The sequence below is a fragment of the Camelus dromedarius genome, chromosome 23 (genome assembly GCF_036321535.1).
Source record: "Camelus dromedarius isolate mCamDro1 chromosome 23, mCamDro1.pat, whole genome shotgun sequence".
Taxonomy (NCBI): domain Eukaryota; kingdom Metazoa; phylum Chordata; class Mammalia; order Artiodactyla; family Camelidae; genus Camelus; species Camelus dromedarius.
This window is the reverse complement of record NC_087458.1, coordinates 12800403-12814783: the sequence shown is the minus strand read 5'-3', so window position 1 is coordinate 12814783 and position 14381 is coordinate 12800403. Positions and strand designations below refer to the sequence as shown.

Here is a 14381-nt window from a genome sequence, read left to right as displayed (position 1 = left end):
TTTTGCACAACATGGATGGACCTTGGAGGCCATTGTGTGAAGTGAAATAAGTTAGACAGAGAAAGACAAATACTGTATGTTCTCACTTATACATGGAATTTCAAAAAGCCTAACTCATAGAAATATGGAGTGGATTGATGGTTCCCAGGGGCAGGAGGGTGGGGGAAATGAGATGTTGCCCAAAGGGTACAAACTTCCAGGTAGAAGATAGATAAGTGTTCGGAATCTAACGTATAGCATGGTGACTATAATGAACAAAACTGCATTATATACTCAAGGTTATTAAGAGAGTAGAACTTGTATGTTATCACAACAACAACAAAGGTAATTATGGGAGAAGATGGAAGGGTTCACTATCCTTATTGAGGTAATCATTTTGCAGTAGATACATGTATCAAATCATGTCATGGTGCATCTTAAAATTATGTATGTTATATGTCAATAATATTACAATAAATCTGGAAAATGATATGGGGGTGGGAGGGGCAAGCAAGCAATAAAGAGAAAAAATTATTGTCCCGTTTATTTTTAACAGATTGTCAAAAGGAGCTGTGCCTTTATTTAATTACTTCATTCCTGGCACTTTGGTGAGCATAAGGAGAGACGAAGAATCCACTTCAATTCAAAAATTCAGTCACAACAATTTCTAATTAGAAGATTAAACAATCACGTGTGACCTGATCCTTCCAGAGATGTTTACAAGGACCGGCGGTGACTTGAATTTCAGCAAGATGGTAGACTGCATATCTGGAGGTACCATCTCAGTTCAGAAAACTTTTGGGCTGAGCAGTAGTAAAAACATCCTATGTCCAATTTGGAAAACACTGAAGGAGCAGGATTTGGAAAGAAATTTAAATTAATGCTTATAATAAAAAAAAGAGAAAGGTTTAGGACGAGTAAGCATCAAATTTAGGAAGTTAGAAAAAGAGTGCAAACAGAGAAAAGAAAAAAAAGTAGAAAAAAAGATAAGAGCTGACTTAATGAAATAAGAAGTAAACATACACTAGAAAGGCTCAGAAAAATCAAAAAGATGGTTCCTTGTAAAGTCTGGTAAATTGACAAACCATTTGCAAAACTGATTACAGAAAAAGAACATGGGAGACACGGACAGAAAGAGAAGGTCTGGGACACAGCATTAGGAATAAAAATGAGACTATAGGTGCATGAAAGATTCAACAAATATTAAATAGATATTATAATAAGCTGATACCAATAAGCTAGCCTAACTGTTAGAAATTGTATTAGAAAAATAGGAATTACCCCAAAAAGTCAATTTAGAAAGTTCTTTTATTGATTCGGCATACATTGCTTTAATGTAATACAGGTCATTTAGGTTATTAAATATTGAAACATTTACACGCTAGCTTTGAAGAGCCCCAATCTTGATCCCCAAGTACTAACTGGGCCAGTTTTGCCCCTTCCCCAAGACCGTATAAGCCTGCCCACAATCTATCAACTGAAGATCAGTTCTGGGTACCATAGGCCTACAGATCCCGTTTCACACGTATTTGTTGGCATCTATCCTGACTAGTCCAGTGCCTGATCCAAACCACCAGCAGAAATTCTACCGGTCACTCCTATCTATAGCCATTAATTAAAATGAATACTTATTTAAAAAGTCTGCTCATCAAAAACACACCAGGTCCAGATGGTTGTATAGATGAATTCCACCAAACATTTAAGACATTGGTAAATTCACACAATGTTTCACATATTTCTTCAAAGACTTAAAAGGAGGGAATATTGCCTAGTTCATTCTATAGGAATAATCTAGATGCAAATTCAAGATGAAACAAGAAAATTATGAATATGTAAAAAGCACAGGCCAATTTCATTCACAAATTGAGATGAAATATTATTGAATACAGCATCAAAAAAACCAAATTCAGCAATGTATAAAAAGATGATACATCATTAACAAATTAGACATGTTCCAGGAATGCAACACAATTTCAGTATAAGAAAGTGCATTAATGTGATTCACCATATTAAAAGGATAAAAAAATCACTTCAGTAAATACAGAAAACTGATAAAATTCAGCTGATATTCATGATTTTTTTAAAAATAGAATCGTAGAAAACTTGGAATACATGTAATTTCCTTCATCTGGTAAAAGGTAAGTGCCAAAAACTATAGCAACTCCATATTTCATGGAGATTATTAAAAGCATTCTCTTTTAAATTATGAATAAGATTTTAAAAGCCTACTGTCACCACTTCTAGTCAACATAGTATTGGAACCTAGACAGCTTGATTTGACTACAGGAAAAAAAAAAAACATAATAAATACAAGGATTGGAAAAAAGGAAACTGAACTGTCATTATTTTCAGATGATATGATTGTCTACATAGGAAATCAAAAAAATAGAGACTAGTTACTAGAATTAATAAAATAATTTAGCAGTGTTTCCCACAATAAGATCAATCTATAACAATCAATCGCATGGCTGTAAAGAATATGAAGGCATTAGAAAATATTTTACGTGTGTGTTTATGTGTACTATTTATGATGATAAAAAGGACACGGGAAAAATGCATTGAAAGGTATGAAGACCAAACCTTTATGGAGAAAATTAGAAAGTATTATTGAAGGACATTAAAGAAATCTTAAGTAGGTGGAGAGATACATCTGATTCATGTAAATTCTCTCTCAAATTAGTTTTTGTATTCAGTTTGATTCCAAAGAATATTGCACAAATTTCTTTCAAGCTGATCCTAACATTTATATCCAAAAACAAAAAATCAAGAATAGCCAATACATTAATGGAGAAGAAAGGACGAGATCGTGAATCTGACTATAATCAAGAATTATACTCTGAATCACTTTGCTGTATACCTGAAACTAACACAACTTTGTAAATCAACTATCCTTCAATTAAAAAAAAAAACACCAAAACAAACAAACAAAAAGAATTATACTAAAGTCAGATAAAGACAGTGTAGTTCTGGGCTAAGCTAAGATAAATAGACAAATGCAATCAAATGGAGATTTCCACATTCTTAGAAACTTAATATGTGACAGAACTGACTTGGCAAATCAGTAAATAAAGTAGATTCTATAGAATAAACAACGTGGAGACACTTGGTCATATGAAAAAAAATGGAAATTTAATACCTATTTCCCACTCTTTGAAAGTATTAGTTGCTAGAGCTAGACTTACTGACCTAAATGTAAAGGCAAAATGTGTAACTTTGAGAATAAAATGTAAGAAAAGACTTCTGTGACTTCAAGGAAGGAAAAGGTTTCTTAAACTAGACTCAAAAGCAAAAATCATAAAGAAGGAAATTGATAGATTAAACTATATTAAAGTTAGAACTTAAACTCTTAACAAAACATACCATAAAGAAAGTGGAAGAGGCAAGCCACCAACTAGGAAGAAATATTGGCGACACATATAATAACAAAGGACTTGTGTTCAGAGAAAAGAAAGAAACCCTACATTTCAAAAAGAAATAGAAAAAAAAATCCCAATAGGAAAATTGGCAAAAGTCATGAACATGCATTTTCCAAAAGAGAAAACACCAGTGGTCGATAAACATATAAAAAGAGAATAATTTTATTAGTAATCAGTGAACTGTGAACTAAGATCCCAGTCAACAAGTTAGCAAAAACTGAATTGCTGGGTAAAACCTGAAGTTGACAAGAATGTGTAATGAGAAGTTTTAGACTCTGCTGATTGGAGGATAAAGGGATCCAACTACTTTGAAAGATAATTTGGTAATAAACACCTCGGAAACCTGAAGGTGCGTAGACCCATCAACTCTGCCCCAGAAGACGTACAAGATTGTTCAGCAAAGCAACGCTTGTGACCACAAAAAGCTGAAAACAACACAAATGCCTCAGCATTAAAAAGGATAAACAAATTGTATTATGTGATAAACGGGGAATACCATACAGTAAAATGAGTGAATACAGCCCTATGTAAACGTTTAGGTGAATCTCAAAAATACAGTATTGACCAAAGCATTCAAAATCACAAGATGTTTGCAGCCTGACTTCATTTACATAAGAATCAAAAACAGAAGGAAGTAAATAATATATCATGCAGGAAGACACACATGTGTGAAAGCAATGAGAATGATTAAGACCAAACCCATAAGATTGTTTATTGTCTGTGAGTCTGTTTCTGTTTTGTGGGTGAGTTTCATTAGCATCTTCTTTCTTCTATGGTTACTGGGGGAAAAGGGGTGGGAAGGGATAAATTTGGAGTTCAAGATTTATAATTAACTACTAATATATAAAAATAGATTTAAAAAAAACAAACTTCTTCTGTATAGCACAGGAAACTATATTCGATATCTTATAGTAACCTATAATGAAAATGGAAAAGACTATGAAGAGGAATATATGTATGTATATGTATGACTGAAACATTATGCTGCACACCAGAAACTGACACACTGTAACTGACTATATACTTCAATTAAAATAAAAAAATAATAATTTTAAAAAGAGCAAATCCAGACCATGGTTAGCCCAAGCAGGGAGAGAGGCAACGTGACCTGTGAAGGGCACACAGGATGGTAAGAGATACTGGTGTTATCCTATTCTGTGTGCAGTCTGATGGGTACATACGAGTTTATTTCAATATTTTTCTCTAAATTCTAAGTATATGTTATATAGACTCTACGGATGATGTATTTCACCATAAAAAAATTTTAATATCATGGAAATCCCATGTTGAAAATATTTTAGAAGTCTCAGAAGAAAAGCCCTGTGAATTGCATATCAAGACATAGTAATTCTGTGTAAGGAATAGGCTGAGAGGCAATGTGCAGAAAATACAGCTCATCCAAAAGAACCTTATTACACAGACTGGGCGACCAGGCACAGAAGTGAAATGCAATTTTAGAATAGCCTAAATCTTGGAATAAAAAAAGAAAAGATTAAAAAAAAAAACATATGGTTTCAGAGAGGAAATACAAACTTACATTTGAGTGAGAACCTTTTGTGCGATGAAACCACAAGGATGAAAACGTCCATGGGTCTGTCTGCAGATGCTGGCGACACAGCTGCGACATCCTGCCCAGGACAGGGCATCCAGCTCTTGCCCTCGAACGAGAACCCTGAGAGGCCTGGTCTGGAAGACGGGAGAAGTGGGTAATTAGGAGTCCAGGGGAGTGGGTTAATCCACAGCTGGTGGAAATCAACCCAACGACTACGAAGACAAAGAGAAGCGGTGTGGGGGTGGGAGGGGGGTGGAGTGCAGACAGAGAGACCAAGGAGGAAAGGAGCTGAGTAAATGAAACCAAACATGCATATAAATTAAGCTTTATTATAATGGAGCCATGGTTCTGATTCTTTTAATACTGAGCTATCGGTTTGATAGATTCTTATAGACAGAAGAACTCAGGGTGCAGGAAGGCAGAAGGTTCCTTGTGCTCTGGACAGAGAGTGCTGTGGGGCTTCCTGCAGTCTTTTCTTCCTTCCCTGCCTGGGTCCCCCATCCACCAAGAAAGAGATGTGTCCATTTTGTCTCCATGGAGCCCCTGAAACCACGCACGCTGAGAAGCAAAGGTCTGAGCCAGAAGCTTCAGCGATACAGTGTCACCTACACTGATCCAGCTTTTAGGCTTGACCATTAAGAAAACACTTCTTACTGTCAAATGCAACAGACTAAAATACATTTTGCTAAAGAGGGTGTTTTACCACTAAGAGCTAAACGGGCCACGTTTCTGAAAGATCCATAAAGTGTAGGAGGAATTAAAGGCAGACTGTATCAACATTTCCGGAAGATTAATGAAAGACTGCAGAATGTGAAATGCGAGGTCCTTAAATGAGTCTGGGAAAAGAGACACGGAACAAAGGGTTGAGGGAACTGGGGTGAAATCCAGAAAGAACCCTCACCTCCTCCACTGAGCATCAGAATGACAGACGACGAGAAATCAACTGCAACATGGGGCTTCCCCAAGGAAAGGAGAGAAGTGGCCCGGGGGAGACAGATCATTCCGGGGGTCCATGGTCAGGGCCGGGCGCACGAAATGATCTGTTCTGTGCTGTATCTTCCGTCTTTAATGTCTCACTCCTGTCTAACCGAACCAACTATCTATCTTACACCAGGACATTTCATCAAAGATGTGTCATTCCTAGGGTGGGCAAATCGACCTTAGGATAAAATGAAAATTCCAAATTTACTCAAACAGTCAAACAGGAGCTCCTTTCCCAGGGAGGCCTTCTTAATACACCCTGACCAGTTCCTAATATTTTCTAGAGGAGGTTGGATGGAGTAAGGGGGCAGAGGGGCAGGGTAGGGGATGAATTTGTTTTGCTTTAAACAAAGATAAATAACATCTTGGATTTTTTGGGAGGGAAGGTGCATTTTTCTATTGAAGTGTAGTTGATTTACACTGTTGTGTTAGTTTAGGTGTACAGCAAAGTGATTCAGTTATACATACATATATATATAATTTTCAGATTCTTTTCCATTATAGGTTATTACAAAATATGAATACAGTTCCCTGTGCTAGACAGTAGGTCCTTTATGTTTATCTATTTTATAGATAGCAGTTTGTATCTGCTAATCCCAAACTCCTAATTTATCCTTCCCCCTCCCCTACTTTGGTAACCATAAACTTGTTTTCTATAACATCTTAGATTTTGATACAACAAATATATATATATATATACATACACACACACACACACACATATACACACACACATACATACGTATATATATTCATGGGCTTATACGGTTAGAATTTCTGATAAACCACAGTGGACTATTAAAAAAAAAACAAACTTAGGACAGTTTTTGAAGTATTCCAATTTCTATCTTTATTTTTTTTCTGAATACAGAAGAGAGGAATACCTCATAATAGTCTTGAAGAGCAGATAGCAAATGGTAAGTAAAAGTGCTTTGTTAGTGTAAACAGTAAAACTTTCATGGTAAAGAACGTCTTTGGAGTCCAGACAACGTACACATTGTAATAGTTTAATTGCACCATAAACCTCCTTTCTAAAGCATACTCGGTGAGGTAGTTAGGTTCCTAAGTGATCCAAAACAGTACCGCCACACGAGGGGTGCTTTCTGCCTGTTAACACAACACGCTAAGCACTTATGCTTTCCTTGCTAAAACCCCATGGAACAGACAATATTTCCATCTTCATTTTCCAGGGGAAACACAGACGCTCAACAAGATTTGCTCATTTGCTCAAAGTCAGATAGTGAACATATGGTGAGGGGATTCCAACCTCATCCTGCCACTCCATGACTCTGTGACCTTGAGAAAGTCCTTGGTCAAAAGACAATGGCACCTTCCTCTTGGGGTCATTGGGGTGGGGAGAGGGTTACTTGAAATAATAGTCATAGAGGACTTGGCACTAAGTAAAGACTAAAAAGTTAATTTTTATGCTCATTAGGTATAGAAAACATTTGTGTCTAGCATTTGGCTCACATCAGTATTAACCTGTGGACGTTTTAGAAAACTACAAAGCCTTGCACTCCACTCCGACTTGGTCTTACTGAGTCAGAATCTCCAGGAGTGGGCCCATGAGCTGGTTTTTGAAAAAGCTTCCTCTCAGGGGATTCTGTTACAGTAGGTGCGGAGCCTGGTATTGAGAAGCTGTTGTTATTGGTATTTGGACTAAAGAAAGTCAGGGAAAGACCATGAGGCTGCGATGGATGGCGTGTGCTTCCTGCAGATGTGGGCCAAACCTGCCCCTTTAGGATGCAAAAGATGTGGGCAGGTTGAACTGAATCAACACACACCGCCCAGTAACCAGCTGCCTGGTCACGAGCCCTGGCTCCTCTCTCATGAAGTTGGAGCCTCTTCTGAACGTCCTGAGCAGCAGTTAGGAGATAAAGATCTAACCCATGCTGCCACTCCTCCCATGTACGCTGCGGCTGAGTTAGGATTTCTTGGGCTCAGAAAATTACTGTGGGCAGGAGGTTGTTGTTAGCCAATTCAAAGTGCTCGTGGTCCTGAAATTCCATCTCATAGTCACACTAAGGTCAGGGAAAGGTGCAAATTCTCTGCTGGCTCAGTACCCCCACCTAGACAATGAGAGGAGTCAGATCGAATGATCCTATGACCTTTCCCATTCTAACATCCCATGGATTTAAGACCTATAAACATTACTTAGAATTTCCAAGTGTGTGTGAACAGAGGGGTGGGGTGGGGGGAGGCAGAGAGAGTGTGGATTCCTGCCTGAAGCTACCCTCCACAAAGCACCAGCTATGTCAGCAAGCACAGGTTCCATTTGTCCAAAGCAATTCCCTTTTCCCCTCCCCTGTGGACGCTGGCCCTCCTGCCTTTGTTTCTACTGAGACTTCTGTTAAGGACAAGCCAATCAAAATGGAGTCACTTATGCCAAGCTCCTCATTACCAAACCAAGACTTAATTATGGTTTGGGTCTCCCAGAAATAGAATCCTAACCCAGTCACCCAGGCACCATCTGATCAGCATTTAATTAGGTAAACTGCCTGATAGACCCACGTCATCCCCCAAAGGAAGGTAACCTTGTAATAACCAACCTGCTTTTTCGCCTAATATAACTTCCTTGCTCCTCCTCCCTTCTGCTTATAAAGGTCTTTCATTTTGTACAGCTCCTTGGAGCTCCCTTCTGTCTGCTGGATTGGACGCTGCCCAATTTTAATTGATTTTTGTTCAAACTCTTAAAACGTTTAGTATGCCTCAGTTTACCTTTCAGTACTTTCCACCAGGGCTCCCTCCTCCTTGCTGTCCCTGAATACCAGTTAGCAAGGCCCCCGGAGCACCTCGTCCCACCCTCCCAACACAGATTTTCTCTGCTGTATGTTTAGCCCATTTAAAGCTGTGCATGTCGTACTGGAAATCGGACCCTCTCTTTTGTTTAAAAACTCAGCAGTGCTTCCCCTGCTTCAGATATCCACGCTGGTGGTAAATTGTGACTTCTGTCTTCTAGAGAGTCCTTTGGAGCTACCGAGTTTTGGAAATCCACTGATTCTGCGTTTGCGTATGTGTGTTAGTGAACATTCAAGCATCTCATCTACGTAAGTAAAAGAAGAACATCTGTTTTCCTTTCCTAACTAGTATTGATCATAGATTTTTCAAGAGTTTTACTGCTGAGTGTTCCTTGGTATCTGATCCCAGCATGTAGTACAGAGCCACCTCCTGGCCAAAGGAAGGAAGGAAGGAAGGAAGGAAAGAAGGAAAAAAGGGAGAGGAAGGAGGGAGGAAAGAGAGAAAGGGAGGGAGGAGAGGAAGAAAGGGAGGGGAAGGGGCACCTGCGGGAATAAAAGATTTTTCCTAGGGCTCCTGCAGCCCTGACCATTACCTGAGACTTCAAGGCAGTAGGGAAGTTTCTCCTGAGGCTCTGGAACTCAGTCTTTAGCAGGAGCCCACATCATGGGCTCGGGTGAAAAAGGCCCATCAGGACATATGATTTGGTCCTGAGTGATACAGCAGCTCAGGGGAGTCTGAGTGACTCTCTTCCCAAGGGTCACAGAGGTTGTCTCATTTTTAACCCCACGTCCAGAAACTGTCACCTGCTGCACTTGTTGGACCAAAATAAATCTTTCACTCCTTCCTTGGTCCACTCATATTAACACATAACTAGCCTGCCTGAGGCAGAACAGTGGGTTGGAGAGATAATTATGCAATTAGGAAAACTAGAGACGAGAGATATATAACTGCTTGTAAAAGAGTAACAACATAGAGTGCAGTGGACTCGGGTTCTGAACAGTGCTCCCCAGGCCTGGCTCTGCTGCTCCAAGGATGAGGGAGCTTGGAGCCAAGCTGCCTCCTCTGGGTCTTAGCTTTCTCATGCTGATAGGGACTGATAAAATCTCCAGCATCCCCTTCATATTTTTAATGCCGAGTCTCTGAGTAGTCAGTCCTCTTCCCCCGTTTTTGTTGTTGTTGTTGTTGTTGTTTTCTAACATTTTTAATTGATTTATAATCATTTTACAATGTGTCAAATTCCAGTGTAGAGCACAATTTTTCAATTATGCATGAACATATATATTCATTGTCACATTTTTTTCTCTGTGAGCTACCATAAGATCTTGTATGTATTTCCCTGCTTCCCCCGTTTTTATGTGTTCCTCTGCTGCTCAGCTCATCCTACACACACACAGACACACACACACTCCTTCTCAACAATGTCCAGTGGTGGCAAAATCTTTCTCTTCATTAACTTGGGACCCATGTAGCCAAGGAATCTTTTCCATATCCTGCGTTCTTCCAGGTAGAAATGAATGCCAGAGATTTTCACCAAGTAAATATATTTCTATGATGGGATAATAATTAACTTCTCAGATGACATCAGATTAAGTTCTTCACTCTTTGGGAAAGCTTTTGACAACGTAAGCTAAATATTAGACATCTTAGCCAGCAATGGAGGCTCTTGTGGGAAATAGTTGTAAGGAGACAGGGGAGCTGCAGGATACCTGGTACCACCTACTGCAGAATACTGAGCCTAAATGAGATCTCATATTTCCTGTTATTTACAGGTGAAGGGGCTAAGGACCAGATGTGACATCACCAGCCAGAGGCACACTCAGGACTGATGGCCTTGTCTTCTATCTGGGCTTGTATTTTTTCCACTCTAGTCTTCACTCCTCACCTTCTCCCTTTGGGAGTCTGCTGACATGATGGTCACGTGGGTTCTGAGGCCACTGACCTGGACTGGAAGGATGCGTCAGCCCCTGAGTGATGTCTTCCTTCCCCAGGAGCAAAGCACGGGCACAGCTCAAAAGGGGCACACGTGCAGCAGGCCAGAAGATCAGGTCTTCTCAGGAGTAAACCTTTGAACCTTAATGACAAGAAAAGTGCCACTTTAATGTGGAAATTCGCCTTCCTTTGGTCTCAGGACAGCCCCTGACACAGAGCAGGGTCAAGGAACATGGGCTGATGGCGTGGAGATGGAATGGAAGCAAGTCGCCTGTTCCCAGGATACCAACATCAGGCAGAACTGTCTCCATGCATTCTCCAAGAGTAGTGGGGTTAGAGCAGACTTTCCTTGGCCATCTTAAATCAAAGTTACTTACTCCGCCCAAGTCCTTATTGCCCAACGTACCCTGCATAGATTTCATAGTGTGACACCGTAACTACTCCCTTTCTGTCGACCCTAAACCCTTTGCCTTTTTGCTGCCTGTATGACACACACCTGGCACAGTCCCAATGCTGCCACGTCCAGCTCTCCACTTATATTACACCTACATCTAAGCAGTTGAATGTTGCCAGAGGAAAAACACACACACACACACACACACACACACACACCCCTTTTAATCTAAGATCATCATTTTAGGTACACAGCGCCGTCAGACAATTCTTCTAGGACCCAAGTCAATTCACTTATTCCTTTTCTACATCTTGAAGTCCATTCTTTCTCACTCAAGTATTTCCCCAATCCTCCTAATATCCCTCTTTGGCCTCCCACCATCAATTTCTTCTCCTCTATTGGATTATGACCATCAGGATACAAATCTTAACATTATGTTTTAATATCATCTATCTGAAGAAAGAAAAACAAACTCCCTTTGACCTTGATTTCCCCAACAGCTTTCATCTCATTTCTTTGCTCCTATTCATAATAAAATACCCCAAGAAAGTTGTATGTACTCCCTGGATCTGCTTCCTCACATTCTATCCCCTTCTCAGCCACCCCCACTGGGCTTTGGTCTCCATCTCTAAGCCCTGAAACAGGACTCTTTAAGGTCACCAATAACTTCCATCTTCTCAGAATCCAAAAGTCAGTTTTCTGTGCTCATCTCATTCAAATTCTGCCCAGCATTTGACTCAGTTGATCCCACCTGTCTTCTTGTAACACCTTCTTCTATAAGCCTCTAACGAAATTGCACTCACCCAGTTTTCTCCTGACCTCACTGCCTTCTCCTCAATCCCTTAACTGGCATCTCTTTCTCTGCAACATCCTTAAATGTTGTAACACTCCCAGGATCTGAAGGCTCTGTCCTTGACCTTCTGCTACACTTTCTCCTCCGATGATCTTTCTGAGTGCTGTGGAAATTATCTGTATGTATAATTCAGCATTCCCCAAACCCTATCTCCAGCCCAGATCTCTCTATTGAGTTTATAAATCCAAATTCTTATTTGGCATCTCCTCTTAGATGGCTAACAGGTATCTCAAACATAACTGGTCAAAACACAGCTTTTGTTTTCTTATCATCCACACCCTGTTGGTCTACACCTCCTCCAGTCTTCCTTATCTTAGTAAATGGTAGCACCTTCAACTCAGTTAGTTAGGTACAAAACCCAATTATTATTCTTGGTTGCTCTTTTTCCTTCATACCCCACATTTAACTTTTCAGTGTGTCATGCAAAAATAAATATTTCCGAGATATATCCAGGACCTAGCTATTTCTACCACTTTCCTTGTAACAACTTTATTCCAGAGAGAATGAGTGAATGAATGATGGGATGGTGCCTACAGAGAAAAGGGTGTTTGGGATAATATTTTTCATTGTTCTTGTGGTGTTAATGTCAGATCAGCACAAAGATAAAGTTTATGAGATGTGAGCTCTGATATCTATATGCATCTTGAAAGAGAGGTCACGCTGCTGCCATAATTCATTGGGGCTTTGGCTGGAAGTAAATTAAAAGTGGAATCCAGGCAGGTTTACAAAGAAATTTTTCAGAAGTTTAGAACCCTGCTCTGTTTAACCTTCTCTGTTTCTGAGTACTATGGAAATCCAGCTTCTTACAAGGATTTACTTTCACTCTTGACTCTTTGTTAAGATAGCACCGTGAGACTTCTGCTTTTAGACAACTTGAAGTTGCAAGGGACTAAATTTAGCCTTCCCTTTGAAACAGATAACATAACATACAAAGTAAATAAAACAACAATTTTCAAATCATTAGATATCAGGTAATAAAGGACAGGGGAACTGCAGAGATAAGAGCAATCTGAACCAGCCTCTTTGACTGCTTGAGTCTGCTGACAAGGAATCCTAGTGATCTCTTCCGATACCAATAACTAACATTTGTTTGACATTTACTATGTGTCTAGCACTGCCTAGCATTAAGAACTTAATGTATACATTAGCTCAGTAAACCCACAGAACAGCCATTTGAGGCAGGTGTACTATTATTGTCTTCATTGTCCAGAAGAGATTTCAGACAAAAACGTTTTAAACCTCACTCAAGCATACACAGTTCTTACATGGTGGAGCCAGGGCTGAGCCTAGACAGTCTGAATCCAGCAATAGAAAAGGACATCCTCAACCTGATAAAGGACATCTCAAAGAACCCATGGTTTATAGCATGCAATGATGAAACGCTGAATGCTTTCTCCTAAGATTAGGAGTGAAGGAAAAATGTCCACTCTCACTTTTTTATTCAATAATGTACCAGGATTTTTAGTCAGTGAAATAAGACAAGAAAAAGAAATACAATGCATCACAATGGAAAAGCACAAAGTAGAAACTGTTGTTATTCACTGATGACAAATCATTTATGTAGAAAATTAATGGAATATTCAAAAAAACCTATTATGTGTCCATGGCAAGATTGCGAGATAAAAGATCAGTATGTAAAATTCCAAAGCCTTTCCATATACTAGCAATAGCAATCAGAATTTGAAATAAAAATACTATTTGTACCAACATCAAAAATTATGAATAGGTATAAATCTACCGAAGTACGAACAAGATGTATTTACTAAAATCTACAGACTCTTCCTGAGAGAAATTAAAGAAGATCTGAATAAGTGGAGATATATGTATATATATATATATATAATTTGTTCATTAATTAGAAGACTTAATAATGTTAAGATGTCAGTTGTCCCAGTATTGGTGAATAACTCAACACAATTCCAATGAAAATCCTAGCATGTTTTTGTGAAAGCTAATTATTAAGTTCATTTGGAAATACAAAAGACCTAGAATATTTTAAATAATCATAAAAAGAAGAATAAAATTGGAAGACGTAACACAACCTGACTTCAATACTCATTATAAAGTTACATTAATCAAGACAATGTGATATTGGTGCAAATAAAAACAAATGAATACAATTGTCAACACAGTCGAGAAATACACCCATCCATATATGGTCAATTGATTTAATTGACAAAGTTGTGCAAAGGCAATTCAGTCCAGAAGGAATAATCTTTTCAACAAATGGTGGTTGTAGCAATTGAATATCCACACATAAAAAAATAAATTTCTAACTTTATTTCATGCCAAACTGAAACGTTACTTCTAGATAGATCATATGTGTAAAGATACTACTTAAAATTACAAAGCTTCTAAAACTTTGTGACTCATGTGTGAGGCAAAGATTTTTTAGATATGATACCAAAAGCATGATTCATAAAAGAAAAATCAATAAATTCAATTTCATCAAAAATTAAAACTTTTTCTAGTCATTAAGGGAATGAAAAGACAATCCCAACTGCAGGGATCATTTCAAAGCATATATCTAACTGGTAA

At 38.8% G+C, this 14381-nt stretch overlaps 1 long non-coding RNA gene across 1 annotated transcript in view; it reads right to left on the bottom strand.

Annotated features, from left to right (window-relative positions):
- The window catches only part of LOC116148090 (uncharacterized), a 76829-nt gene extending 71637 nt beyond the window's left edge, over positions 1 to 5192 (bottom strand). Inside the window, exon 1 of the long non-coding RNA XR_004131560.2 lies at positions 4933 to 5192. This is a non-coding gene — a long non-coding RNA (uncharacterized LOC116148090). The remainder of the gene's footprint in view (positions 1 to 4932) is intronic.
- Positions 5193 to 14381: the final 9189 nt, after the last annotated feature.